Below are 27,900 nucleotides of genomic sequence, written 5' to 3'. Positions count from 1 at the left end.
TGGTAACTTAAAGGGCGGGCGGCTGGAGGATGGAGTCTGTTCCGTGCCTCCTCTGGCCTCTGAGCACAGCGGGACTCCTGTCAGCCTGCCTTTGTAGACAGTCATCGGTCACCTGCGCTGGCTAGGAGCCAGTGTCTCCGTTAGCCCTGCCACGTGCCATCGTATTCCTGTGATTTAACCTCTGTCAGCAGACATGCCTGGCTCCTGGCAGACTCCTGTGCATCACTGCCCGGAAGCCTGCCTTGCCCCTGACCTCAACAGGCAGCCAGAGCAAGGCCCGCTGCGCCCTTTGGGCCTCTGAATACCTGTTTTGCTCTCAGCTGAGAATAGGTGTTTGGAGTAGAGGGGCTCCCCTCCACCCAGGCGTGCAGTGAACTTCTTTCCCCTGGATGCCAGCGCCTGCCCTAGGATGCCCGGGGAGGCTCAGTGGCAGGCCTCCCGCTGCCCTTACCTATTCCTACCATCACAGATATAAGTCCTTAGAGATGGGCAAGCAGGGCCCTGCCCTGGCCTTGGCTTCGGGGACCTCCTGCTTTGGGACACCATGTTGGAAGTTTTCGAAGCACCCCGCCCGTGCTTGTGATCGGTCTGGTAGGGTGCCCATATCAGGTTGGGATTCTCATGGGCACAGTCTGGGTTCTACCCCTGTTCTACCCCATGGAGTGCCTATATAGAAGGGCAATCCATGACCTTCTACTTGCAGAGCTCTATCAATTGATGGTCTTACTTTTAGGAAGGCAGCCTGGAGATTGATTGCTCCTGCTTCTGGCACAGTATTTGTTTTTACAGGATTACATGAGATCCTGGAGCCAGAATGGTGCTGACATCCTGATTTTGAATGACTCTCACATGGGGGCAAAGGAAAACGTAGCTCTGGGCTACCAAAAATCCACAGCAGACCCATGATCTTAGCCACACATGTAAGCCATGCGTACATTCTCTGTGTCCATGTTTCCACTGCAGTGCTCCCTCAGGGCCATAGCCTCCGACCCCGACATGATGTTAGTCACCCTGTCCCCTCCATAAGCTTCCCACCAAGAGTCAAGAGTGGCCACACTTAGGTCCTCTGAGGACTACCTAGAACATTGCTCAGCATTGCCATTGGGTCCTTCCATGCCCTTTCTTGCCTGCAACGGATGTGGCAAAGTTATGCCCTCCAAGGTCATTCTTAAGCCACACCAGACAAGACCTGGAACATGGCTTATGCTAAAGGGACCTCTCATTCTTCTTGCTCTGGCCATAGACCCCTCGCCTACCCTCCCTCTGGTGGTGATGTAGGGGCAGACATTATTAAAAGCAAACATATTCTGGGGCCCCTGAGTGTCTCTGTCAGTTAAACGTCCGACTTCAGCTCAGGTCACGGTCTTGTGGTTCGTGGGTTCGAGCCTCACATCAGGCTCTCTGCTGTCAGCACAGACCCCACTTCGGATCCTCTGTCCTCCTGTCTCTGCCCCCCCCCAAAATAAATAAACATTAAAAAAATAAATACATAAAAACGATCATATTCTATGGGCATCGAGTAATGTATAGAATTATTAAATCATTATATTGTACACCTTGGACATTAATATAACCCTGCATGTTAATTATACTTGAATAATAAAAAAGCAACCACATTCTAGAAATGAAGCAATTGCAATCTTTAGAGCTCAAGAGAAGACCTAGGTGGAAGATGCATTGTTCTGCTTTTTACCCAAAACATTTGGGTCAACAAATTTAAGGTGATCAGGGCACTCACTATTCTTTATCCCTTGGGTAAGACTTACATTTGTAGTCATCATTAGCAAAGGTCAGTAATGACCTTGGAGACAGTCATTGTAGGCCATTGTGGGAGAGGGTCCGTGGCTGATGCAGCTTCATGAACGTGTTGTAACCAACATTAAACAGAAGGTGTTAGGGGACAGCAGTTGGTGAAGATCTATATTGTTTCCATACAGACAGGTCGCAAGGAGTCGTGGTGCTGTGAAGAACGACAGTCTTGTCATCTTTTTCTTGTAGCAGAGATTTAAAATTCACCGGGAATGGTGCGTTTGGCAATAGACAATACAGAGAGTTGGTTCCCGGATCTGGAGAGGAAAAGTTAGTGTCTGTAGGAAGGATCTTCACGTGCATCGATTTGCTAATAAACAAATATGTAAATATCTCTCTTCCGCCCATTGGTCTGCATCATCATAAATAAACCACAACACCTCACATGGGCCCATGAATTTTGTAATGTATTAGAAAGAATCAAGTAGATGGTATAGGAAAGGACACTGCAAAAAATATTTGTCCAGAGCTGAACACACCATAGAATGGCCCTGCCTTGGAGTAAATGAGGGCAACTTAGATGAACTGCCTGGAAAAAAACTGAGGCTCCTAACCTCATTAAACCCTCCTACCAGCTCTTCATGGTGTTAACACTACCTCCATACACACACGCGCACACACACACACACACACGCAGTATGTAAGTCTCCCTCCTCTGTACATACTCTGTAATGTGTGAGCAATGCTTGCTTGCTCCTTGAAGGAAGGGGTAATTTCCCATTGTATACCCAGCCTAAAAGCACGAAGAGGGCATACAATAAAAATGTGTTAAATAAATGAATAAATGTTGAATGCTTGCGAGTGCTTCCTTTCTTGACTAATTAGTTAGTTAGTTTCCTAATTAAACTCTGTTGACAGTCCTGTGATATTGTTCCCATGTAACTTCAAATCATTCATTACTGCTGCGAGAACAAAAGTTCTCCTTCTTTTCTTGGTCTTAAGGTCTCTACAAAGAAAACCGTTGAATTCTAAAGCTGCCTCTCTATCGGGTACCACCCACCTGATCAAAATGTAATACCCAGATGTTTTATTGTTTGGCCTTATGTTGACTTTCCTGACAGAGAGGGGATTTAGGTATGCGTGGCAGGTCTGCTGGACCCTCAGGACCTTTTCCCACTTCTAAATGATGTTGGGAATTTCCACTGTTAGTGCTTCATTTCATTGACTTGACGTAAGCAGTCCCATGGCCCTCCAATATGAATGCAGTTTCTCAGGGATAGTGAATACATTGAGCCAGAGCACTTTGAACACTTTGGTTTGAATTTCTTAAGAGTAAGCTATGTCAAAGGGAACGTGTGAGAGAATGTGGGTGCTGGCACCTCAGGTTGGGAATTAAAGCAGAGGCTGAGGCATTGCAGCCAAATGCGGACCATTTAAAAAAATTATATTCTAAATCGTTCTAGTTTTGTATGAATGACATAGCGCTTAGGTATTCTATCATAATATAAATCACAGCCATAGCTTACAAATACTAGATTATACTTCCTAACTAACATTTATGTTAGTAAGTTTTAATTAGGTACTATAACTTACGGTTCCCTTAAGCACTGGCCCTTTGACTATCACCTCCGTCATTCTTGCTGTGTCTGTAAATCCTTGTGCTATCATGAGTTGCAAGAGTGTTTTACTTGTGGTTCCTGAATGCTAATTCCTTTCCTTAAAATACCAAAGTTGATTATGAGATGTAATAATAAAAATCGTTATATAACAATAAAAAATACTGCAATATGTGTAATTGAAAACATGAGTTGGGTGATAACTATATTTAAAGCGATTTTCAATCAAATCCTTATTTATGACTTAGCTTTGACCTCAGCAGTAGTATCTACAAATTCATGAGTTTGCAGTACATCCCCCCTCACTGCCCTGATCATAACTTTGATGTATGTTTTATAATGCATCAAAATAAACATATCGTTTAACTTTAAACAGTTTATTTATATGACTGACATTTTAAATCATCTTGAGTAGCATTAGGGGTATGTGTTCCACACTTGGAAAACTTTTTTTTTTCAAGTTTATTGAAAACACTTTCTTTTTTTTCAAGTTTATTTATTTATTTTTTGAAAGAGAGGAAGAAAGTGCAAAGTGAGAGTGAGGTGCAGAGAGAGAAGGAGAGAGAGAGAATCCCAAGCAGGTTCTTCGCTGCCAGCACAGAGCCTCACAGGGCTTGAACGCACAAAGTGCAAGATCATAACCTCAGCCAAAATCAAGACTCGGACACTTAACCGACTCAGCCACCCAGGTGCTCCAGAAAACACTGTTTCAGTGGTTCCTATGGATGATTTTGCTATTCAAAGAGATAGTATCTGTGAAGTTCTGCCTTTTTTTTCCCATTCATCTGTGGTCACATTTGTCCATGTTCCCATAGACAAATGTGCTGGTGATGGTGGAGGAAAGGACTAAGAGCTTGGGAAACTTGAGCTGAACTTCTACTTCTGAGTGACCTTGACCAAGTCCCTTCCCCTCCCTGGGCCTCAGTTTCTCCTTCTGCCCAGCGAAGAAGGGATGGAGCCCTCTAAGCCTTCCTATTCATGATCCTCTAGATCGCTTGATTTCCCTACAGTTAAGTCAAGTATGTTTAAGTAAGCAAGCCGCCTCCTGCTTGCCTCATCCGGCCTCTTATCTTAATAAGTAATGAGTGTGCCAAGGGCTGACAATGACATATTTTGAAAATAGTTTTAATGCATAGCTGGCAGAGGACCTGTTGGGCGTTGACAAATTACACAAACAGAGATGATGAGGAATGCATCAAATATTAACGGCCTCAGGGCCCAGATGGTAATGGAGAACTTACCTGTATCTTACATAAGCCTACTCATGTTCAGCAGAAGGGAACTTTTCATTTCAGCCTCTTCAGGCAAGTGCAAAGCTGGCTCTCAGCAAAATGGAGAAGCCAGAGTTGGTTTTTACAGACCCTTGACTTTGGTTTAATTTATTCCTGAAGGAACATTTGAGAGTAAAGCTTTTTTAAGTGGACCCTCTTATTCCCTATATAAATGTTATAAATTGGATTTCTGTTCCTAGATGATTATTTCTATTTTAAAAGCACAAAATTGACTATGAAGACTATTGAAAACCACTAACGAGTTACAAGCAGATACACTTGAAAACATGTACTGAAAATATATCTCTAAATATTTTAATGTAAGAGCAAGACTGTTTCTTATAGGGGATTTTTCAACATAAGCTTGATTGATTGCATCTTTTTAAACATTAGTACAATATTATTTAAGCCATTTTTCCAGTAACTATTTAAGCAGTCTGTCACTCTAAGTGCCTTTGAACTGAGTTCAAAATCAAGGTGATGATGTCCAAAATAAGATGCTGGAAGTCTCCATGGTGGATTTTTTTCATCAGTAGCTCTCACTCTTTTGTATAACTGATATGTTGAAGGTCTTTCCTGTGAGCAAAGAACAATATTCTAGCCCAGGTAAGATTACCAGATTTGCAAATAAAAATATAGTATGCATAGTCAACTTTGAATTTCAGATGAACCAAAAATATGTTTTATTGTAAGTATGTTCCATACAAAGGGACATACTAAAAATTATTTGTTGTTTATTTGATATAAAAATTTAACTGGGCATCTTGTATATTTTTTTGGCTACCCTAAACCCAACATTTGACAAACTTTTTTTGATAAGGGCCAGCTAGTAAATACTTTCCGCTTTATGGGCCATAGATAACTATTTAACCTCTATCACAGCCAGAGAATATACATAAATGAATGGGCATGCCTATGTTCCAATGAAATTTTCTTCATGGACACTAAAATTTGAATTTTATATATTTTCACGTGCCATGAAATGTTATTATTTGTTTTAAAAATCTTTTCTTGATCACTAAAAATGTAAAAACCAGTGTGACCTTGCAGGCGATACAACAACAATAACAACAACAACAACAACAACAACAAAACACTTGGTAGGCCAGATTTGGCCGACAGGTCTAATTTGCCAACTATTAAAGATGCAGCCACTGTTTTAGCCAGTTCAGGTCGTCAGCACCATAGACCAGGTGGCTTACCAACAGCAGATGCTGTAAAGGCTAGAAGTCTCAGACCAGGGCGCCAACGTGGTTGGGTTCTGGTGAGAGCTGTCTTCCTGGTTTGCAGATGGCCATCTTCTTGTGTCCTCACATGATGGAAAGAGGAATAAATAGACCTCGTAGAAAATGAATCCTATTTATGAGGGCTGCAGCCTCATGACCTAAGTACCTCTCAAGGGCCCCACCTCCAAATAGCATCACATTGGGATTAGGGTTTCAGTATATGAATCCTGGGAGGGACACACACATTCAGTCCATTGAGGCCACCTTCTAAGGTTTTGGAGTCACCACTGACTTCATGGTAAAGGTTGCTCATCAATTTCGAGCTGTCTATGTTCTATAGTAGCCATTAGCCACGTGTGGCTATTGAGCATTTGAAATGTGGCCATTCAAAATAGAGAAGTGCTGTTAAATATGTAATTCACACTAGATTTCGAGGACTTCATATGAAAAAAAAAGAAAGAATTTAAGCAAAGAAATAGAAAATATGAAGAGACAAATTACTAGGAAGGGGAGTAAATCAGTAATCAGAATCTCCCAACAAAGAAAAATCCAGGACCAGATGCTTTACTGGTAAATTATACCAAATATTTAACAGAGAACTAATATGAATCCTTCCCAAACTCTTCCAAAAAATAGAAAAGGAGGGAACACTTCTAAACTCACTTTATAAGGCTAGGCTTACCGTGACACCAAAACCAGACAGGACATTACAAGAAAAGAAAATTATAAGCGAGTATCCCTAATGAACACACATGCAAAAAATGCCATATAAAATATTAGCAAATCAAATTCAATAATACATTAAAAGGATCATACACCACAATCAAATGAAATTTATTCCAGGGATGCAAAGATGGGTCAACATTCACAAGTCAATAAATGTGATATACCACATTAACAAAATAAAGGACAGAATTATATGATCATTTCAATAGATTGACAAAATTCTACATGCATTTATGATAAGAACGACTCTCAACAAACTGGGTATAGAGGGAATGTATGCCAGTATAACAAAGAGCATATATGACAAGCCCAAAGCTAAGTGGTCAGGAATAAGACAAAGGTGCCCACTCTTTTTATTTATTTAATTTATTTAATAAGAAATATGTTTAATTTCTTTTTTAAATTTATATCCAAGTTAGTTAGCATATAGTGCAACAATGATTTCAAGAGTGGATTCCTTAATGCCTCTTACCCATTTAGCCCATCCCCGCTCCCACAACCCCTCCAGTAACCCTCTGTTCTCCATGTTTAAGAGTCTCTTATGTTTTGTCCCTCTCCCTGTTTTTATATTAGTTTTGCTTCCCTTCCCTTATATTCATCTCTTTTGTCTCTTAAAGTCCTCGTATGGGTGAAGTCATATGATATTTGTCTTTCTCTGACTGGCTAATTTCGCTTAGTGTAATACCCTCTAGTTCCATCCACATAGTTGCAATTGGCAAGATTTCATTCTTTTTGATTGCCGACTAATATTCCATTGTGTATATGTATACCACATCTTTATCCATTCATCCATCAATGGACATTTGGGCTTTTTTTATACTTTGGCTATTGTTGATATTGCTGCATTGGGGTGCATGCACAGAAACATTGGGGTGCATGTGCCCTTTCAAAACAGCATACCTGTATCCCTTGGATAAATACCTAGTAGTGCAATTGCTGGGTTGTAGGGAAGTTCTATTTTTAATTTTTTGAGGAACCTCCATACTATTTTCCAGGGTGGGTGCACCAGTTTGCATTCTCACCAGCAGTGCAGAAGAGATCTTCTTTCTCTGCATCCTCACCAACATGTTTTTGCCTGAGTTGTTAGTGTTAGCTATTCTGACAGGTGTGAGGTGGTACCTCATTGTCATTGATTTGTATTTCCCTGATGATGCCGTTCTCACCACTTTTATTCAACATAGTACTAGAAGTCCTAGCCAGAGCAATTAGGCAAGAAAAAGAAATAAAATGCACCCAAATTGGAAAGGAAGAAGTAACAATGTTTCTGTATGCAGATGACATGATATTATACATAGAAAACTCTAAAGACCACCAAAAAACTGGTTAGAATTAATAGAATTAATAAATGATGTCGATAAAGTTGTAAATCAATATACAAAAATCCATTGTGTTTCTATACAGTAACAACTAACAGAAAGTAACAGAAAGAGAAATTAAGAAAATAATCCCCTTTATAATTGCATCGAAAAGAATAAAATATTTAGGAATAAATTTATCCAAGGAGAAAAGATCTGTGCACTAAAAACTAAATGCATTGGTGAAAAAAAAATTGAAGGAGACACAAATAAATGGCAAGATATTCCATGTTCATGGATTAGAAGAATTAGTAATGCTAAAATGTTCATACTATTGAAAGCAATATGCAGATTCAGTGCAATTCCTATCAAAATTCCAATGGTATTTTTCACCAAAATAGAAAAAAAAATCCCAAAATTTGTATGGAACCACAAAAGACCCCCAAAAGCCAAAGCAATATTGAGAAAGAAGAACATAACTGGAGGCATCACACTTCCTGATTTCAAACTCTATTACAAAGCTATAGTAATGAAAACAGTATGATAGTGACGTAAAAACAGGCACATAGATCAACAGAACAGAATAGAGAGCCCCAAAATAAACCCATGCATATATGATCAATTAATTATGACAAAGGCGCCAGGAATATATAATGGGGAAAGAATAGTATCTCCAATAGATGCTTTTGAAAAAACTGAATAACCACATGCCAAAAAAAAAAAAAAAAGAAAGAAAAAAACTGTTCTTCTATCTTACGCCGTACATAAAAATCAACTCAAAATGCATTAAAGACTTAAATTTAAGATCTGAAACAATAACATTCTTAGAAGAAAACATAGGGGGTAAGCTTCTTGGCATCTGTCTTTAGCAATGAGTTTTGAGATTTGAATCCAAAAGCAAAAGGAACAAAAGCAAATATAAACGAGTGGGGCTACATCAAACTAAAAAGCTCTGTGCCGCAAAGGAAACCATCGACAAAATGAAAAAGCATCTTAGGTAATGGGAGAAAGTATTTGCATATTATATCTCTAATAAGGGGTTAACATCCAAAAACAAAGAATTTGTACAATACAACAGTAAAAATACACAAATAATAAAAAAATTCAATTAAAAAATGGGCAGAGAAACTGAATAGACATTTTTTTCCAGAGAAGACACACAAAAAGACCAACAGGTACAAGAAAAGTTTCTCAATATCACTATAATCAGGGAAGTGCAAATCAAAACCACAATAAAATATTATCTTACACCTGTTAGAATGGCCAACATCAAAAAGACAAGCTGTAACAGGTGTTGGGGGAGGATGTGGAGACAAAGGAATCCTTGCAGACTGTTGGTGGGAATGTAAGTTGGTGCAGCCACTATAGAAAACTATAGAGAGATTCCTCAAAAGATTAAAAATAGAACTGTGATCCAGCAATCCCGCTTCTGGGTATTTATCCAAAGGAAATGAGAAAAAGACATTGAAGAGATATCTGCATTTGCATGTTCATTGCAGCATTTTTCACAATAGTTAGCATATGGAAACAACCTAAATGTCCATCGGCCAATGAATGCATAAAAAGATACAGTATATTTCATTTGTGTGTGTATGTGTGTGTACATCATATATAATATTTGCATATTATTTAGCCATGAGAAAGAAGGAAATCCTCCTATTCGTGACAATATAGATGGACCTTGAGGCATTATGCTAAGTGAGATAAGCCAGACAGAGAAAGGTAAATATTGCATAGTATTACTTATACGTGCAAATCTAAATCAAAAGCCGAGACCGTAGAAACAGAAAGTAGAAAAGTGGTTGTCATGGGCCAGGAGCCGGGGGAAACAGGGAGAGGCTGGTAAAAGGGTACAAACTTTCAACTATAATATGATTAAGGGCTAAGGATGCAATCTATAACATGGTGATCATGGTTGATAACACTGTATTTTGCAATTGAAATGAACAAAGTAGAACATAAATGTTCTCTGTTCTTACACAGATAAAAAAGGATAAATATATTAGATGATGGGTATATATTTAAAAATATTTATTTATTTATTTATTTATTTTGAGAGAGAGAGAGAGAGAGCGCGTGTGCAGGGGAGGGGCAGAGAGGTAGAGAGGGAATCCCAAGCAGGCTTCACACTCTCAGTGCAGAGCCTGACACGGGGCTCAAACCCACGAACTGTGAGATCATGACCTGACCCCAAACCAAGAGTCACCTAGGTGCCCCTAGGTGATGGATATGTTAATGAATTAGATGGTGGAAGTTCCTTCACGGTATATATACTTATATCAAACTACCATAATCCACACTTTAAATATCTTACAATTTTATTTGTAAAATAAAGGAAAAAGAAATGGAAAGAAAAAAAAGAAATAATGAAATAAAATAAAGAGTACCCCCTCAATTTATGTTTAAAGTTATGTTAAATATACCGGAATTGAAATTTAAAAACAAACGTTGGGAAAACCTCCCGTTGAGCTAAAATCTGAAAGAGAAGTAGTTGGTGAACTGAGGATAGAAGGGAAGGGAAGGGGCATTTCAAATAGAGGGGCGTGATGGTCACAGGAGAATTGAAGGAAGCCATGTGGCTGGAGTAAGGGGATGAGGGCAAAGGCATTTAGGGGCGGAGTGAAACAGGTAGCTGGAACCACATTACCCACAGTCCTTCTCTTTCATGGTCTTTGCATTTTTTTTTAAATTAAGTTAAATTAAATTTTTAAATATAATTTATTGTCAAATTGGTTTCCATACAACACCCAGTGCTCATCCCAACAGGTGCCCTCCTCCGTGCCCATCACCCACTTTCCCCTATTCCCCACCACCCCTCAACCCTCAGTTTGTTCTCTGTATTTAAGAGTCTCTTGTGGTTTGCCTCCCTCCCTCTCTGTAACTTCCCCCCTCCCACTCCCCCCTGGTCTTCTGTTAAGTTTCTCAAGATCCACATATGAGTGAAAACATATGGTATCTGTCTTTCTCTGCCTGACTTATTTCGCTTAGCATAACACTCTCCAGTTCCATCCACGTTGTTGCAAATGGCCAGATTTCATTCTTTCTCATTGCCAAGTAGTATTCCATTACATATATATATATATATATATATATATATATATATATATACCACATCTTTTTTATCCATTCGTCAGATGATGGACATTTAGGCTTTTTCCATAATTTGGCTATTGTTGAAAGTGCTGCTATAAATATTGGGCTATATGTGTCCCTATGCATCAGCACCCTTAGGTATGTATTTGCATTTCAAAAGCCTCTCTTTGCTGAGTGTCTTTGGTCCTTGGTAAGCTGGGCTGCAGTAAGGGTGCCATGTGAGTCACAATTCAAACCAATAAAATCCCCTGAGGGCTGTCCCATGACTGAGTTGTTGGGGGATGGCGAGGTGACGGCAGTGCTTACCAAGGTCCTGCATCAGCATTTCCTAGAGCTCCCTGAAATCTCAACCCAGACTGTGCGTTCCGTGCAGCACTCCCAGAGGAGAGGCTTCGAACTCGCAGCTGAGATCATTGTCATCCAGAAAGGGCAATAACGTAGAAAGTTGATGTGGGAATATGAAATGTTCGTTCTGGAATAGAGAATGTGAGATCTGAAAGAGACAGTACCTTCAGTTAAATGAAGTTACCTACTCTAGAAATTAGAGGGCTCGAAAGAATGTAGGTGGTACATGTCAGAACCAAAATCTAATAACACTTGAAGGTTCAGCCCAAAGGAAGGCACATGGTGGAATTTCAGGCAGTAGCTTGACCAATCACAGTTTTGTCCCTCTTCCTCCTCCTACATGCACATGTGTGCACATGCACCTTTTGATGCCCCGCCCCTTACCGTTAGAGATTTATATTATGCCATGATTGATGTGGATCATTCCATGAGTGCTCTGCCTTTCTAGTTTGATGTAAAGTTTGCAGAACAAATAGAACTGTGACTTAGGTTTCATTATTTATGTAGCTGATTCTCTGTGAAATTGTTTCCTGTCCTATCATATTAAATTCACCTTATATTTGTCCTCTCTCTGAGCTGCTTGGACATTAGTTGTGAGGTGTGGTGGGAGAGTAGAGTGTGGCACCACAGCAGGGCAGGCAGGAAGGCATTTAAAGGAAGGGCCTTCCACTGACTATTCTCAGCTTTTACCTGCTGGGCACAATTGCCTCCTCCAGCAAAACATGGAACCAGTCTCGGCCGAGTGAAGCAAGGATGCTAAGATATATAATCCTTGTGTAACCTGGATGATCTGTTGAACAGGTGTGTGTCGAATAACATGATAGACAAATGGGGAAGGAGGGAAGAGATGGAGGGAGGGACACAAGGAGAGAAGGAAGGAAGGAGGGAAGGGAGGGAGGGAACAAAAGAAGGAAGGAAGGAAGGGAAGGGAGGGAAGGAAGGGAGAGAAGGAAGGAAGGAAGAACAGGAGGGAGGGAGGGAGGAAGGAAGGAAGGAAGGGAGGAAGGAAAGGAGGGAGGGAGAGAAGGAAGGAAAGAAAGAAGAAAGGAAGGAGGGAAAGGAGAAGAGGGAGAGAGGGAACAAAAGAAGGAAGGAAGGAAGAGAAGGAAGGAAGGAAGGAAGGAAGGAAGGAAGGAAGGAAGGAAGGAAGGAAGGGGAGGGAGGGAGAGAAGGAAGGAAGGAAGGATGGGAGAGACGGAGGGAGGAAGGAAGGAAAGGAGGGAGGGAGGGGGGAAGGGAAGGAAGGAGGAAGGGAGGAAGGGGGCACCAGAAGCCTGTGACAGTGGCCCTTCACTCCTGCAGGAAGGCACCTCCTCTCCATCTAGCCCCAGCTTGGAGGTTTGGGGATGGACCTTTCTCACAGGGACATTCCAGTGCTACTTTGTACTTCCTTCGCTTGAGCTGAGATCTACCACTTAGAGCTTTCTCCCCTCTTTCTTTCCTTGGGGATTTGAATTAGTTCATCCAAGGGCACTTTTCCCCAGTAGGTGGAGAGTGATGGAAGACATTCAGTCTGGAGGAATTCCTCTGTGGAGCTACGAATGGAGAACTGCTGGAGCTTCTTGCCCCAAACTCTTGTCTAATCCAGGAGTGGCATGTTCTAGCTCCATCCTTATGACAGGGAGGAACAGAGACAAGGGTTTGGGCAGCTGGTTCTGTCCATCTCTTCAGAATTCTCCTAATAGTCCTGACTTAGGCCTGAGCAACTTTCTGTATTCTGCTTGACCTTGCCCCGTTACCAAAGCTGGTTGGACTGGATGGTCACCTGACCTAATCTGAGCCAATCAGTCTTTCTGGAAACAGGAATGGCATGGAACATACAGCTGAGCCACATTGGCCTTGGAACCACAAGGCTATATGGAGTTAGGATCACAAGTAGCCATGATTGAGTGAAACTTGCAGAGGTCTGGAGGGGCAGAAGAAAAGACGCTCAGAAAGGAAGAAGTTTGCAGAAAGAATAGAATATTCTTGCCGAGAGAAGCAGAAATGAGAGGTCAAGCATCCCCCCAAATAAAGAGGCAAAAAGAAGAGCTGGCTGGTGACTTTCCAGTTGCCATAATGACCAGCTGTATTTCTTCAAATAGATTTCACAAGATTTTCCTGCATCCTTCCAATAAATTCTTCATTGCCAAAGCCAGCTTGAGTGAGGATCTGTTTCTTGAAATAAATTGATCTTTCAGACTGGGTTGTAAAATTTGATATCATAGGGAAAAGATAACCCCACAGTTTACTGGAGTCCTGGAGTCACTGCCAATCTTAGGCATATGGTTTTTAGAGGGGGGTGCTCCAGGTCCAAAATTCTCTCCTCCTCTGACATGCCATCCTGCTGTAAATTTCACCAGGAGGGAGCCATGCCTTTGGGTTAAGATTTGCTTTTCAAGGAACTTAACTCAGTGTAACTCAAAATAACTATAATGAGCTACTCAGAGATAATTAGCTTAGAGGAACTTTTAGGGGAGCCCTGCAAAAATGAGACTCCAGATGGGCAAGCTCTGAGATACTCTGCACAACCCACCCCTTTGAGCCAGATCGCTAGACCCGCTTTTATCAAAAGCATTCCAACAAAGGGATTCTTCATATATATAAGAAATCATATGCTTAGAATGCTCTCTCTAAAGGCCATGAGGACTTCTGACCTCCTTTTCAAGATGCCAAAGCAAGCCCCACCTCTCTTTAGCAAGCAGAGATTTCCAGGCAGATATATATGCATTTATGTGTGTGTGTGTGTGTATATATATATATATATATATATATATATATATATACATGTATATTCTAATTTATTTTTTCCTGAGTAGTTAGGTCTCCTCATTTGTGAAAGGGTGATGGCGGGGGAAGAAATTGACTGGTAACTCTCTCTAAGGCCATGTGGGCCACTCAAATGCCTTTGGTTGAGTAACATAAAGGAACAAAGTGGGCCAGGTGCAAATGGGGTAACCTAAGGGAAATGAGAAATGCTTGAAGAACTTCAAATTAGAAAAAGAAAGAGAGAGAGAAGAAAGAAAGGAAGGAAGGAAGGAAGGAAGGGAGGGAGGGAGGGAGGAAAGAAAGAAGGTCAAGACCAAGCAAACCGCCTCTGAAGGGCTGAATTTGTCCCTTGAGATGCCAGTTTATAAAGTTCGTCTGTGGTTTCTTCCAGTGCCGAACGTTTAATGCTTCTAAATTTGTCTTATGGAGAATGGGGAATCATTTCGAATTCCTAGAGGGAATGAATAATAATACAGATGACGGGGGCGGGGGGAGAATTCTGGGAATAGAAGTGACTTTTTCCTCCTCCTCCTCGTCTTCCTTCGCGCCTTCTACCCCCATTTCCTTTCCTACCTGCTCTATGGGGCCTTCTGTGATTTTTGTGGGCAGAGCCAACGGTTTGTATTCAATGACTCCTACATCATATGGGGGTTTTGGCAGAGGCCCAGAGAAATGGCACGTGAATAACTCTATGGCTTTGTGCCAAGTGCAGTTGAATTTGTCACTGAAGATTTCCCATGGCCCGGACCACGTGTCCCTGTGGTGTTCAGAGATGCTCAGTAATGAGCTAATTTTCCGGGCATGCAGGTGGACTGGAATCATGTCTCCCCAGATACTAGTGCTGATGGCCTTGTTAGGTCCTCCTCACTGGCTCAATGTGGGGCATGTCTCCAAAGAATGCACTGGCCCAGGCATCCTGCTAGACCTCATATGTAAGTACCAGAGCCTGCCATGGCCTAGGACCCCATTGGTGCCTGACTCATAATCATTTTTGCTGCTTTCTCTTGATGAGTGTCACCAAAAATCTTGTCCTACGATGATGATAGTAGAGATTTGAATAAGACCTTGGTTTCCTATGATTTTGAAATAATGAAGAGGGTAAATGTATTAAGAATTCTGGCACCAGCTGAGTTTAAATTTTTCATGTAAATTGTGCCAAAAGAAGGTTTTAAAGTTACGCCATTCTGTATTCTCTCTGTCTCAGTCCTCTGTCTGTCTCTTGTCCAACAGGACACGGGTAGACTCAAGCCTGCATGAACCAATTTCAGTCTGACCCTGATTAAAACTTCCTTCCAGCAAACCTGAGAAACAGCTGTTTCTCAGCGAATGGCCCCCAGCACACCCCAGCCATCCTGTCACCCCTAGAGGCCATTCCTCAGAAGCCATCTGTTGTGAGGGAGAAGATGAAAGGTGTCAGTCCCGTAATGCTTGTAACTTAGGGGAGGGAGCAAGGTTCTTTCTTTGTTTTATCCTTTTAAGTTGAGCATATAATTGTTATGATTAGGGGACGGGTTATCATTTCCATTCCCAGCGGATGGGGCGAAGGGATTTGTCAGTCTCCTTAGTCAGAAGAGAACATTTCTGGTCCTGATATATGGGGTTGGGTTATTTTAGAATACCAGCTTTCCTTTTGTTCCAGTCTGTCTTGTTGTTGTGACATTACCGTCATGGCCATGTAAATTGTGGAGGGGACAAGAGTTTCGGGTATCAAACTGAGGTCCTGAAAGAGTTTTACCAAGTGTCCAAGCTGGTGAAGTTGACTCAGTTATTGCTCCTATTATAGGAAAAAGGGTGGTTTTGGTTTATCAATGGGAGTCTGGAGGCTTTCCTTACCTGAGGTTTTGACCTGCCTCTCAAGATGTCTTCCTTTAGCCCATCCAGGTGGGTGTAGCTGAAAAATACGGCTTCAAACACTGTCTTTCATGCTATACTTTTCATCCATCCAAATTCTGGATCCATTCTCCTTCTTCATAACAACTAATATGTGCATACTGAAGTACCATGTATGAAACATCCATTCTCTCATTTTGAAAAAAAAAGTGGGGGCTAAGAGAGTTTGCCTGCCTCGGCCAGCATTCCCTGTCTGTAGATAGTGGAGACAGACCAAAGCCCCACAGCACGGTGTCGTACCTGGCATTCACAGTCCAAATCTAAACATAAGCTTAGGAGAAAGTTCTCGGGAATGCATCGCTTTTAAAAGGGCAAAAGTTTTAGGATCTGAAGATTTAAGTAAGTTATACATGCACACGATGTGTGTGCACACATGTATATAGTGAGGGATGCAAAATCCGGACGTAATTGACTGATTTATATTAAAATATAAATTATTTGGCATACTTTGCCTCCTGGAGAAGTTTCTTTAAACACATTTATTTAAAGATGACTAGAAAGGCAGTGTTTAGGTTGCAGGAATGCATAGCAAATGCTGTAATTTCATAATATTGTATACAGTATACATATACTGGACAGTATAATACAGTTTCAGGTTATTTAGAAAGATGATTTGTCTCAGGCAAAAAATGTTGTCTTTCCCATAACCATCAAATTAAATGATGGTTATATTTTAAGATAGCTGCACATCTGAGAGCAAATTCTTCTTTGTTTTTATACCATGACTTGGAAGTATTTCATTTTTCATTTACCTAATAAACGCATTTTGAGCTAATTTATTACTAATCAGGGGATGTTCTAGAAACTGAGGATATGAGGATCACTACACCAAGTGTTGCTTCCCAAAGAATATGGCATGAAAGGTCCTAAAGACACTTCTGCGTTATTGGAATCCAAGATGGGACACTCTTATTCTGGCTCGAGTGTGAACATTTGAGCTGGGCTTTGGAGCATGGAGTCCACTGGGTGGAGGAGGAAGGGATGGGTATTCAAGGCAGAGGGAATAGCCTACGAGGGGTGGCACTGATTGGAATATTCCACGTTACAGAAGGTCCTCAGAAGAATTTGTTACGCATCCACCAAACCACCTGAGCACCTGGTGTATACTCTCAGGCACTAGGGATACAAAAATCACTCACATTTGCAGACCCTGCCACCCGTAGCCCTAGAATCACAGAAGGCAGGGACTTTGAGGGATCTCAGCAATGATGTATTCCAGGGCTTTCCTAGATTTTGTGTTGCTGAATTCTAAAGCTATGCTTCCTAGGCCCCTAGTGAGGCCAGAGGGCACTGGGAATGTGAGTGTATTTGTCAGTTTAGGTCAAGTTGTGCTGCAGTAACAAATGATCCCCAAATCGTAATGCCTTACAACAGCAAAGGTGTATTTCTCACTCTTGTGGAATGACGGATCAACCCTGGCTTTGCTTCATGGTTTCTTCATCTGGAACTTGCTGTAGGAGAGGCATTTATGTGGGACATGCTAGGCCCATTTCAAAGAGAAAAGAATGGTGGACCATAGCTTTTAAAGCTTCTGCTTGGCAATAGCACCTGTCACTTCTGCCTGCACTCACTGGCCAAAATCATTGGCCAAGTCGGATGTCAGGGCAACAAGGAAGTGTATTCCTTTCTCCAGGAACAGGAGGAAAATATCTGAGCAGTGATTCAGTATTCATCATGGAGTCTAGGAAATTTTGGACTCGCGTTTTGTTTGAAGAAGCATGGGAAGGAATACTGTATGTCCGCTAAAATCTGTTCTCCCCTCCCACGGTGGAGTCCCAACTCACCTCACACGTAGATGTGGCTGTACGTGTACTTCTCACGAATAGGACGTATGTAAAACTGTCATGTACGGATTTTAGGCTATTATTTTTAAGCAGCAGGTATATATATTATATATATATTATATATATAATATATATATATAAAATTTTTGCCTCTCCCCCTAGTGCAGGAAGATGCAGATAATGGCGAAGCCACAGGAGATGGCTCAGAAACAAGAGAGACAGTCTCTGAATCACAGGATGGAAGAAAGCTGCCAACTGTCCCGCCGCGGATTGTCGGGTAAGTGAGAAAGGAGATCCTATTTTTTTTTCTTTGTTCAGCCATATACGTTTTAGGGGCTGTTTGTTATAGCTGTTTAAACTGTAAAGGTTGTGCCTGTAAAAATAAATCTGGCCTCATCTAATTCTCTCCTTGTTCTAAGAAGGAAGCAGAAAATCAGGGAGGGATGGTAACTTGCCCGCATTTACACAGTTACGGTAGAATGAAGATTCACCCGAGGTCTCTTCGCCTGTATCTGGCTGATCCCCCAAGAGATGGAACAGGTGAATGAAACTTAGGTTCCAGATGGCTGGTTCATGGCCAGGATCTAGGCCAAAGGTGTGTTTTCTGTTTTCTGTACAAGGTTTTAAAATAACATGAATTAGGGGCACCTGGGTGGCTCAGTCGGTTGAGTGCCCGACTCTTGATTTGGGCCCAGGTCATGATCCTGGTGTCATGGGATGGAGCCCTGCATCGGGCTGTGTGCTAAACATGGAGTCTGCTTAAAATTCTCTCTCTGCCCCCCCCCCCCAACCTCTGCCCCTCTCCCCCGCTCTCTCTCTCTCTCAAATAAATAAATAAGAATTAATTACAAATATGTAAATATCAGGATATTTCATAAGAATAGTTAGGTTCCAACTTCTCTTGAAAAATTATAAGGTCTGGAAGTGCTTCAAGACCATGGGTCTCAGCCACAGTTGCCCCTGCTCAATACACATGATGGAGGATTTGCTCACTAGGAACATCTCTACCAAAGTGCGTGTCGTGTATTTTAGAATGTTTTTCTACTGTACTTCCTAACAGCCCCCCTAAGTGCCTTGTCCTGCTCTCATGTCTCCCGGGACAGCTAACATATGAAGGAAAGGTGTTCTGGCTTTTCCCATTCGGAAGAACAGGTGGTAAACTCTAGCAGAGATTCGAGGCTCCAAGACTGGGAAATGGGTCCACATGGACATTTATGCAAACCCGTGTTCAGATGTACACTTTTTTATGAAGACGTTTGCTCACTACCCAGTTTGAAGTTATGTGCCTCTTCACCATCCCTCATTCCTCTCCCCGCTCATCCCTGAGATACTTTTGTGCACATTTTGCTGGTTTAATGGTGTCTCCGTCTCTAGGTTGTGAGCCCCACGAGGGCAGGCACCTGGTCAACCTTGTTCATTGGTGTATGCTCAATGCCGGGGCAGGCCCGGCCCAGAGGAGCAGCTCAGCAGACACTGAGCGAATGGATGAATGAGGTGAATTTGATATTGGTGGGTCTTTGAGCAAAGGCTCAGCTCTCTGACCCATGAATTGGATCCTGGGGTGAATAGTGTAGGCTGAAGGTGAGAGCAACGGAAACCACATGTAGCTTACGAGATTTGAAAAGGAAAGAGAAGGTTGCTCCTTCTCAGGTAGAGATGGGGGAGGCTGATGTTTCTACAGTGGCCATAACTGCGTGGAATATGTAGCTAGACATGCCCAACGGCGGGAGAATGCTTTCCAGGCACTCAGAGCTCTGGGGTTAGCCCAGAGAGCTGACGGAACTGTCAGTCCTTGGGACTGTGGACAGAATACTAGACACGGATGAGGAAAGCACAGTGGGTGCCATCTTGGATAAAGGACGACACTGAGGATGTGTGTTGTGTTCCACTCCTCCCTTCCACCTCCATCCAGGTGACTTGGGAGGGCAGCGATGCCCTGACTCAACTGAAATGAAGTTTACACTGCTTGGTGAAATGAGGGTCTCCATAGAAACAGTAAAAAACCGGACCACAAACCAAACCAAAACCAGACCAAAACAAACTTCACATTCCTCACTCCTCTGTGCTTATGGACTGAAATTTGTCATCCCAACTTGGACAGCGCTTCACAGCTGTATCTCCGCCACTTTCTCTACCACTCATGGAATGCAAGTAAGGGTGATTTTGTGATAGGAATAAGTGGGGATCCATGGTCATTCATTTCGAAAAGGTAACGGATTCAACAGTTTCCGTAATTTGGCTCTCATTTGTCAGGTTACTCATTACACACCATTGCAACTGACTATGAAAACGTGTTCAGAAACCCGCTGTTGTGATCAGTGGGGCAAAGGTGCCTGTCGTAATGGGGGGAACTCTGGGCTGTGAATCACCAAGACCTGGGTTCTGGTGACAGCTGTGTCCTCTGTTAGCTGTGGGCTCCTGGCGGGGTCCTTTCCCTCTCCCTGGGCTTCTGCCTTTGCACCGGACGACTGTGGGGATGAAATGGCCTGGCGAGTGCATGTGATTGTCATAACTGCATACCAGCAGAGCTGTTACTCATGTAACGAGTCTCTTTAGTTCCCCTAAGGACCTGGATACTTCTGCGAGGTTGCTCGAGACCATCCAGCATGAGAAGCGTCAGGATGGGCGAACTTTAAATGTCCTCTCTCTCTCTCTCTGACATTCCGGTCTTCACCTTGTGACTTTCAGAGGGAGAGCCTGAGCCACTTCCCAACTTCCTGTGGGCAGTCTATTCAGCCCACCACTTGAACGACGGGGGGAGCTGCCATCCCTTGTTCCCAAGACGTGGTGGGAGCCACAGGTGACTGGTTTCCAAGAGGAGAGGTTCTTAGGAAATGTTTGACAGCCTCACCTTTGTTAAGTGTTCCCCCCAGGGATTTCGGTTGGGTCCCTGCTTTCTTGTTTATATTTTACCTCTCCTAAAGTGCCACTTACCTTCGTGGTGTGATGCAAATGGAAATGGCTGGCGTAGCAGGTTTGGGTTGAAAAAAAAAAAAGAAAAAAAAGAAAAAGAAAAAGAAATCCAAACGAAGGCGAGGATTTGTCGGCTGTCCACTAGAGGGCAGCAGAGTAGTGAGAATCGGGATTCTCCGAGGCTTTGTACATTGAAGTGTTGACATGTGACTTGGCAATTGAATAATTTTTGATACTGTCCTGACACATAAACACCTAGAAGCAGGTTTTCAAAGGTTATTTGCACACTAAAAGAGGAATTAACAAAACGAACTTGCATGCCAAAAGTAATTTTCAATATTCTACAAAGAACCGTGGCCTCATTACGAAATCCCTTTTAGAGAATATTGGGCTATCGTTAACTGGATATGTTAAACTTAACTGGCAAACACTCGTTCAAAATAAATCAGGCTGAATGGACCTAAAAACGTAGATCCGGTGCCTAATAAAAATTTCTGCTGGGGTTGGGGCCTGGCCAAGTCACCCAAAAGGAGAAATTTGGTTTTAAGTGATTTTTCTATATCCCTCAGGCCCTGGTGCTCCCAGATATGCGGTCCTAACGTGGTTAAACAATTGTACACACACTATGTGGCTGTGTGTGTTATTGCGGTAATTTATTTTTAAACCCTCGCTCTACCTTGCGCAGAAAAAGTCAGCGAATTATCAGAGTTTATTCCATTGACATTCTCACACCTTGAGAAATAGCCCATTTGTATTATCACAGTTTGATATATTTCCCATTTACTGAGCTTCTTTGGCAAGTTGGCATTTTAATTTAATTATACTTTTTGCTAATGGTCTTTATTTTTCAGTGTCTGTGTGTAAAACGCCCGTGGGTTTGATTATCTCCCCCACCCCTTCCCAGTGCCAAGCTGTAGTGCAAATTTATAAACTGACAAAATTCAGCGTAAAATTCAGGAGGTGAAATTAAGGAGTTTGTAAAGAAACCCTGCCCGAGCCACGAGGCGTTTTCTTCACTTGCAGAGTGCGGCCCTGTCTTGCTTGGGCTTAGTTCCTGTCCTTGGTGTGGCTAACAGGACCTTTAGCACAAAAGAAGGTGGGGCCAGGGCTCCCCTGGATCAGAGAGGGACAGAGACCACGGGGGGCTTTGATTCCTCCCTGGGACTTTTCTGCGCCTCTTAGGATCTAGCAACAAACGGTAGCAGCGTTTCCTTGACTTCGTGGCAACGCTTGGAGCTTGTTGGGGCTTTTCCCTTCCGAAAAGTAATTGATCGTGGAGGCACACAGCTCTCCTTGAAAGCTCCAAGCAGGCTAGTGGAGCCCGGATGAGGGCTCTCCCAGGACCTCAGGGCTGCACTGGCGTGCATTTCATAGCAAAGAGGAGCTGCCGAATGGATATACCCGGAGAGGTGAGTGTACAGGCTCATACTGACATTTACGCAAGTGTGGGTACCCCGTGTCCTTGTGCTCACACACCATTGACCCTAAGACACACCCACTGATTCAATAATAGCCTTTCAAGGAAAAATAAAGAAAAGAAGATGCACTGCCGTATTAAACATACACATCGATCGTAGGGTGCATCCCAGTGTCAGAGATGCTAAAAGGGGGACGCCTGGGTGGCTCAGTCGGTGAAGCATGAGACTTCAGTTCTGGTCATGATCTCACGGTTCGTGGGTTCGAGCCCTGCATCGGGCTCTCTGCTGACAGCTCAGAGCCTGGAATCTGCTTCCGATTCTATGTGTCTCCTTCCCTCTGCTCCTCTCCCGCTCACACTCTATCTCTGTCTCTCTCTCTCTCTTAAAAAGTAAACATTAAGAAAAAAAAAAAAAAAGAAATGCCAAAAGGTAGAAAACAAACAAAGGCTGATTTTTAAATCTTGGAAATTGAGTGTGTATAATTTTGATAGATCTATTTAAGGCAAAGTAGGCTTTCAAGATGGGTCCCCGAATACAACTCAGCACTTGAAAACCTGTGGAACCATAGTCAAGTTCATAACGTCCTGACTCCTCAGTGGGAAAACCGTCCTCGCTGCAATTCGCAGGGGGATTCGCGTGGGAATTCCCCACGCAGTGGGCAATAAACACGATGCCCATCTGTAGAAGCTCTGGGCAGGTGCTGTTTCCTGTTCATGTATTTCACTGGATGTGTGTTCTCTGTGTTTGTTTCGTTCTGTTACTGTTGGACTCAGCTGAATTTTCCCACAGGAACCTCACCCCACCTGCCAGCGTCACCCCCTCATACTCTCACCCACCCGGCCTGCTTGGATGATTTGCCTGATAGAAGTGTGTGGACAAGAGCCAATTCATTTAATCGGTTTAGCAAAGCCTGGGACAATTTATTTGCCTGTTCTCAAAAAGACATCCGTCCGCTCCTGCAGAGAAAGCTGAGAAAACCAGGGGAGTTCTAATAGAGGAGGGTTTTCCATTCAAGCAGAGGGGGTGGGGCATGCGAGTATATCAGGCAAGATCTTGGTGACACCATCAGGGACCCTGTGAACCCATCCATTACACAGGATCCCAGCTACAAGAAAGGTGTTGCCTGCTCTAGGGCGGCAGGAAGGAAAGAAAAGAGGCTCTGTTCTGTTGAAGAACAGAGCATGTTAATTACCTCACTCAGGGGATCCTATAAAACATGATGCATATGTAAATGGATACAATGAATATGATTACCGCAGGATTTAATTTTCATAAGGAGGAGCGGAGGAGGGGGGTGGGGTGGAGAGACAAGAGCTCAGATGGCACTGTCTTCAATCTTTGCCCTCATAAGAATCTAACTGGTAGCATCTCTACTGGCCGGCCTCCCTGGTGTTCGTGCCTCCCTTGCCTCTCAGTTGCTACTCAGTTGTTCGCTTGAGCGAATGAAATCCTTTCGCGCCGTGAAAGATAGGCTATAAGGTCAAGAGAGGTAGGTCGTGGAAGCCAACTCGTGTAGAACGTCTGAGATCTTTTCGGGAAGGCGTTGCATCTCCCCGGCTGCTCGTTGGTGCGGAGAAGTGGGAGTGTGGGCAGTGGGGCCACGGGGAAACATGAGGGCCAGCTAGCCAGAGATGGACGGGGCGTGGGGGAGGAGAGGAGTCATCAGATTCTGATGTATTTTCATTGACGTGGGTGGGACAAAACAACACCCAGGGCACAGAACGATGATGCCCCAGGTTTTGGCTTGAGCAAATGGAAGTCCGGTGTTGTCAGTTTTTCATGTGGGAGAACATTCATTTTTTTACATGCAGAGTGTAATCTTTGTACCAGTTGAAAAAGGAAACAAATACCATTTGGGACAGAGTGAGGCTGACTGACGGAGAACAGAAGAATTCAGGACGTGGTGTAGGAGAGAGAAAGCATAAGAGAAAACAAATGTAAGAACGGATTCCAACTCTTGACAAATGTTCAGCTGTACGGCGGGCTGGATTCCCCTCGACCCAGGAGGACATACGCACGCAATTATTAAACGTAATTATTATTGAATTCATTGTGTGTGCGTGTCTCCCCTTCATTCAGGCCACCTCGAGCACTTTGACAGTTGCCCCCTCTCTGATTCTTTAGTTGACTGTAGTCATTCAGGTAACACTTCTGAACTGTCTGGTTGGGGCAGGCATGGTCACTGGCCCTTACCTGGCCTCCTTGGCTGACTTCCAGAACTGCTTGGAAGGGTGGGCCAAGCAAGGGAGAAAATCTTTTTCTCATCTTTGCAGGTGGGACCTTCCAGTCTTCACGTTCACCTTCATGTTTTTCGCCCTCAGAACAGCACGCCTCTCCTGTTCTCAGCGCTCAGAAGATGCTGCGTGGAATGCCACGATGTCCTTGTCACTGTCTTTGTCTAGTCTGGGGGTCTAAGAGAGAGAGAACAGTCCTGGCATAGTTGTCTTAGTGCACAGTTTGTCCTTGGCGTTAGCGGTGTTAAAGACGAGAAGCCGTAGGCTGAAAAGAAGTGCGATCAGCCTTTTTGTTTTTTGTGTCTGTGTGTTTGTGAATGGTGGCAGATGGGATGGTTAGAAGTTCGGTGTTATAGGAGACACTGGACTGTTTTACAAACCAAAGGCAATCCACATCACTCCTCTGTTCTCTTTCATTGCAAAGGGGATGTGGCAGCCGAATAGATACTGTGATGAGAACTGGTGGTACCCCTTGATTCAAGTTTCCTTTTAGGTCATGATTTTATTGTTCAGTCATTCTTTTAAACCAATGTATTGGGGCGCCTGGGTGGCTCAGTTGGTTGAGTGTCTGACTCTTGATTCTGGCTCAGGTCATGATCCCGGGGTTGTGGGATCGAGCCTCGTGTTGGGCTTTGCACTCAGCATGGAGCCTGCTGGAGATTCTCTTTCTGCCTCTGCCCCTCTTGCAGGCATGCTTTCTCTCTCTCTCTCTCTCTCTCTCTCTCTTAAAATTAAAATTATGAGGAAAAGTCACCCTTTAAAAAATAAAAACTAAAATAAAACAATGTGTCACTGCCCCCTGGTATGTTTCTCTCATTCTAAGGGGTTTAGTGGAAACAACAAAGACTCTTCCTGGGTTTCACTTCTTAGTCTGCCAGCGTTGTCCTCATCACTGACTGCCAGGGGGCCCTTTGCGCCCAACATCGGTGTTTTGTGCGCGCAGAAAAGAGCATCCTATCCAGCTGCGTGAGACCAAGCGTCATCAGGACCCTTGGTCGCTGAGAGGATTGGGAGACCCAGAAGGCAGCTTTTCTGGCAAGATGGAGACTGTCTACTCCACGGAGTCTTTGCTATTTGAGCCTGTGACTGTTGGGTGTAAGAGGGCGATTTAGAAAGCTATTCCTTTGCCCCAGCAGAAGTCTGCCTCTGAAATTGTGATGCATGAGCACCAAGTGCCCAGTTTTTTTCTGGAACGGAGATAAAGGATCAAACAGAAGAGACGGGCTGTTTCCTGTGGACCCTCAACCGCCACACCTTTGTGCCTAAAAGGTATTCGGCATACCAATGTCTTTATGGTTCCCTGTAGTTATTGTGACGAATCGAATCACGTGCCTCCAAAATGCTGTGTGGGGAGTCCCAGTACCTCAGAATGTCAGCTTTTCGGAGATGGGGGTCTTTATAAGGCTAATCAAGTTAAGATGAGGACATTAGGCTAGGCCCTAATCCAATATGACTGGAATCCTTATAAAAAGAGGAAATTGGGACACAGATACGCACAGAAGGAAGACAATGAAAAGAGACATAGAGAGATAATGACCATTTATAAGCCACTGGGAGAGGCCTAGAGCGTATCTTTCCCTTGCGGCCCCCAGAGGGAACCAAATCTGCTGACCCCTTGATGTCAGACTCCCAGCCTCCAGAACTATGACAGAATATGCATTTCTGTTGTGGAAGCTGCCCGTCTGTGATCCTTTGTTATGGCAGCCCTAGAAAATGAATGTAGTTACCTATGATATTTACTACCCTTTGAATCATTCCATTGGCTCCTCCTAATATGTATCCACTGGTTGGCTGATGCGGTCTTTAGTTCTGTAGGCAGCAGAGTGTGTGATGTCAGGATTACTTCCAAAGACAAATGAAACAGACTACACAGAATGGTTTGTAATGATCATTTTGTGGATCAGCAATTTGGGCTGGGCTCAATTGAGTATTTTTCTGCTGGGCTTTTCTAGGGTCACTCAACTGATTTCAGTCATGGTGGCTCAAAGTTGGGTGGAAGTCTAAGATGACTTAACTCATAAGACCAGTGTTTGGGGAGCGCCTGGGTAGCTCAGTCAGTTAAGTGTCCGTCTTCGTCTCAGGTCATGATCTCACTGTCTTGTGGGTTTGAGACCCAGGTTGGACTCTGTACGGACAGCTCAGAGCCTAGAGCTGCTCTGGATTCCGTGTCTCCTTCTCTCCTGCCCCTCCACCACTCAGTCTCTGTCTCTTTCTCTCTCTCAAAAATAAATAAACATTAAAAAAAAAAAAGACTGGTGGTTGGTATTAGTTAGGATAGCTGGGGTTGGCTGTGACAGCTGAATGACCATGTGACCTCTCATCTTCAAGGAGGCTAGCCTGGGCGTCTTTGCATGGCAGTTGTAGGGTCCAAGATCTTTATACGCATTCTTAATGATTTCCTCAGGATGGTTTCCCAGAAATGAAATTACTAGGTCAAAGGGCATGCCTCGTTTTCAGGCTCTACCTGGGTCTTACCAAAAATGAGTGTTCTTTTAACAGATCCTATGACCAGGTATTGTATCTGTAGTCATTTTCCATTTGTTGATGTTTTCTATAACTCACATTCATGTGTAGAGGAAAAAAAAAAAGCCACATTCTCTACCTGACTGCATTCAATCAATTCCTAAATTAAGTAGTGCGAGTGGAAATGTAATTCAGTGCACACATCCCCAAGGAGCACGTGGACTACAGATTCGTTAAGTGGGCTTCATCCCCCATTATTAAACACATCCCAATTTTCCTAGCTGAAGAAAGGGACGGGACAAGCACTTTTACTTTAATTAAGTTATTGTAGCATTGAAACCAAACAACTGGTCTACAGTTGCCTTTGTTCAGGAAGACCATGAACTTCTATAGTTTCTACACATGTCCCAAACCTGGAGCTCTCATTCATTTAAAATCCAAGAAGACCTGCTGGCGTAAAAACCTGCCTGCCATTTTGTTTCAAGAGCTCGAACAGAACATCGTTCAACCTTATGTCCATCTAGGTGTTTTCCATCGGTGCACCAGATCGGGTCAAAGTCAGTATAGTGCCAGAGTAGCAAACTTCAGAGACAGTCCTTTCTTTCATCTAAGACCTGCGTAAATAACCATGCCTATCTGCTGGTAGCACAGACACTTAAAGGGGAGAGATAAATAGAAAGTCAATAGAAGAGTTTCTTGGCAACTCCTGGTATCTTCCCCAGGTAGTCAACTTCTCCCAAATTATCTTTCAAGAGGCACAGACAGACATAGGCTAAATATTAAGTAGCTGCGTTTCAATATCATTTATCAGTCAGTCAGAAGAGGAGTTTTAAAAAGTCAAACCTCTAAAATGGATTCTGAAATCCAAATCTTTTGATAAAAGTTCTGGAAAACAGTGCCTAGAAATCTTTTCACCCCATGGTAGGGATGCGGTGACATTAGGAAGGCAGGGAGGGCCTATATCCCAAGCTATGTTTTGAGATAAACTGCCTTTCTTTATGCTTTTATAGAATTGAAAACATTCATTTCCTCGCTGGTAGGCAAAGGTCAAGGCAAACAAAGAGGTAGAAAATACTGCACTTCACCCCAAACCCTTTATTAAGTTTACCTTTAAAATCGCACTGGTGTC

Source organism: Neofelis nebulosa, chromosome 17 (genome assembly GCF_028018385.1).
Source record: "Neofelis nebulosa isolate mNeoNeb1 chromosome 17, mNeoNeb1.pri, whole genome shotgun sequence".
Classification (NCBI taxonomy): Eukaryota; Metazoa; Chordata; class Mammalia; order Carnivora; family Felidae; genus Neofelis; species Neofelis nebulosa.
Note: the sequence above shows the minus strand (reverse complement) of the source record.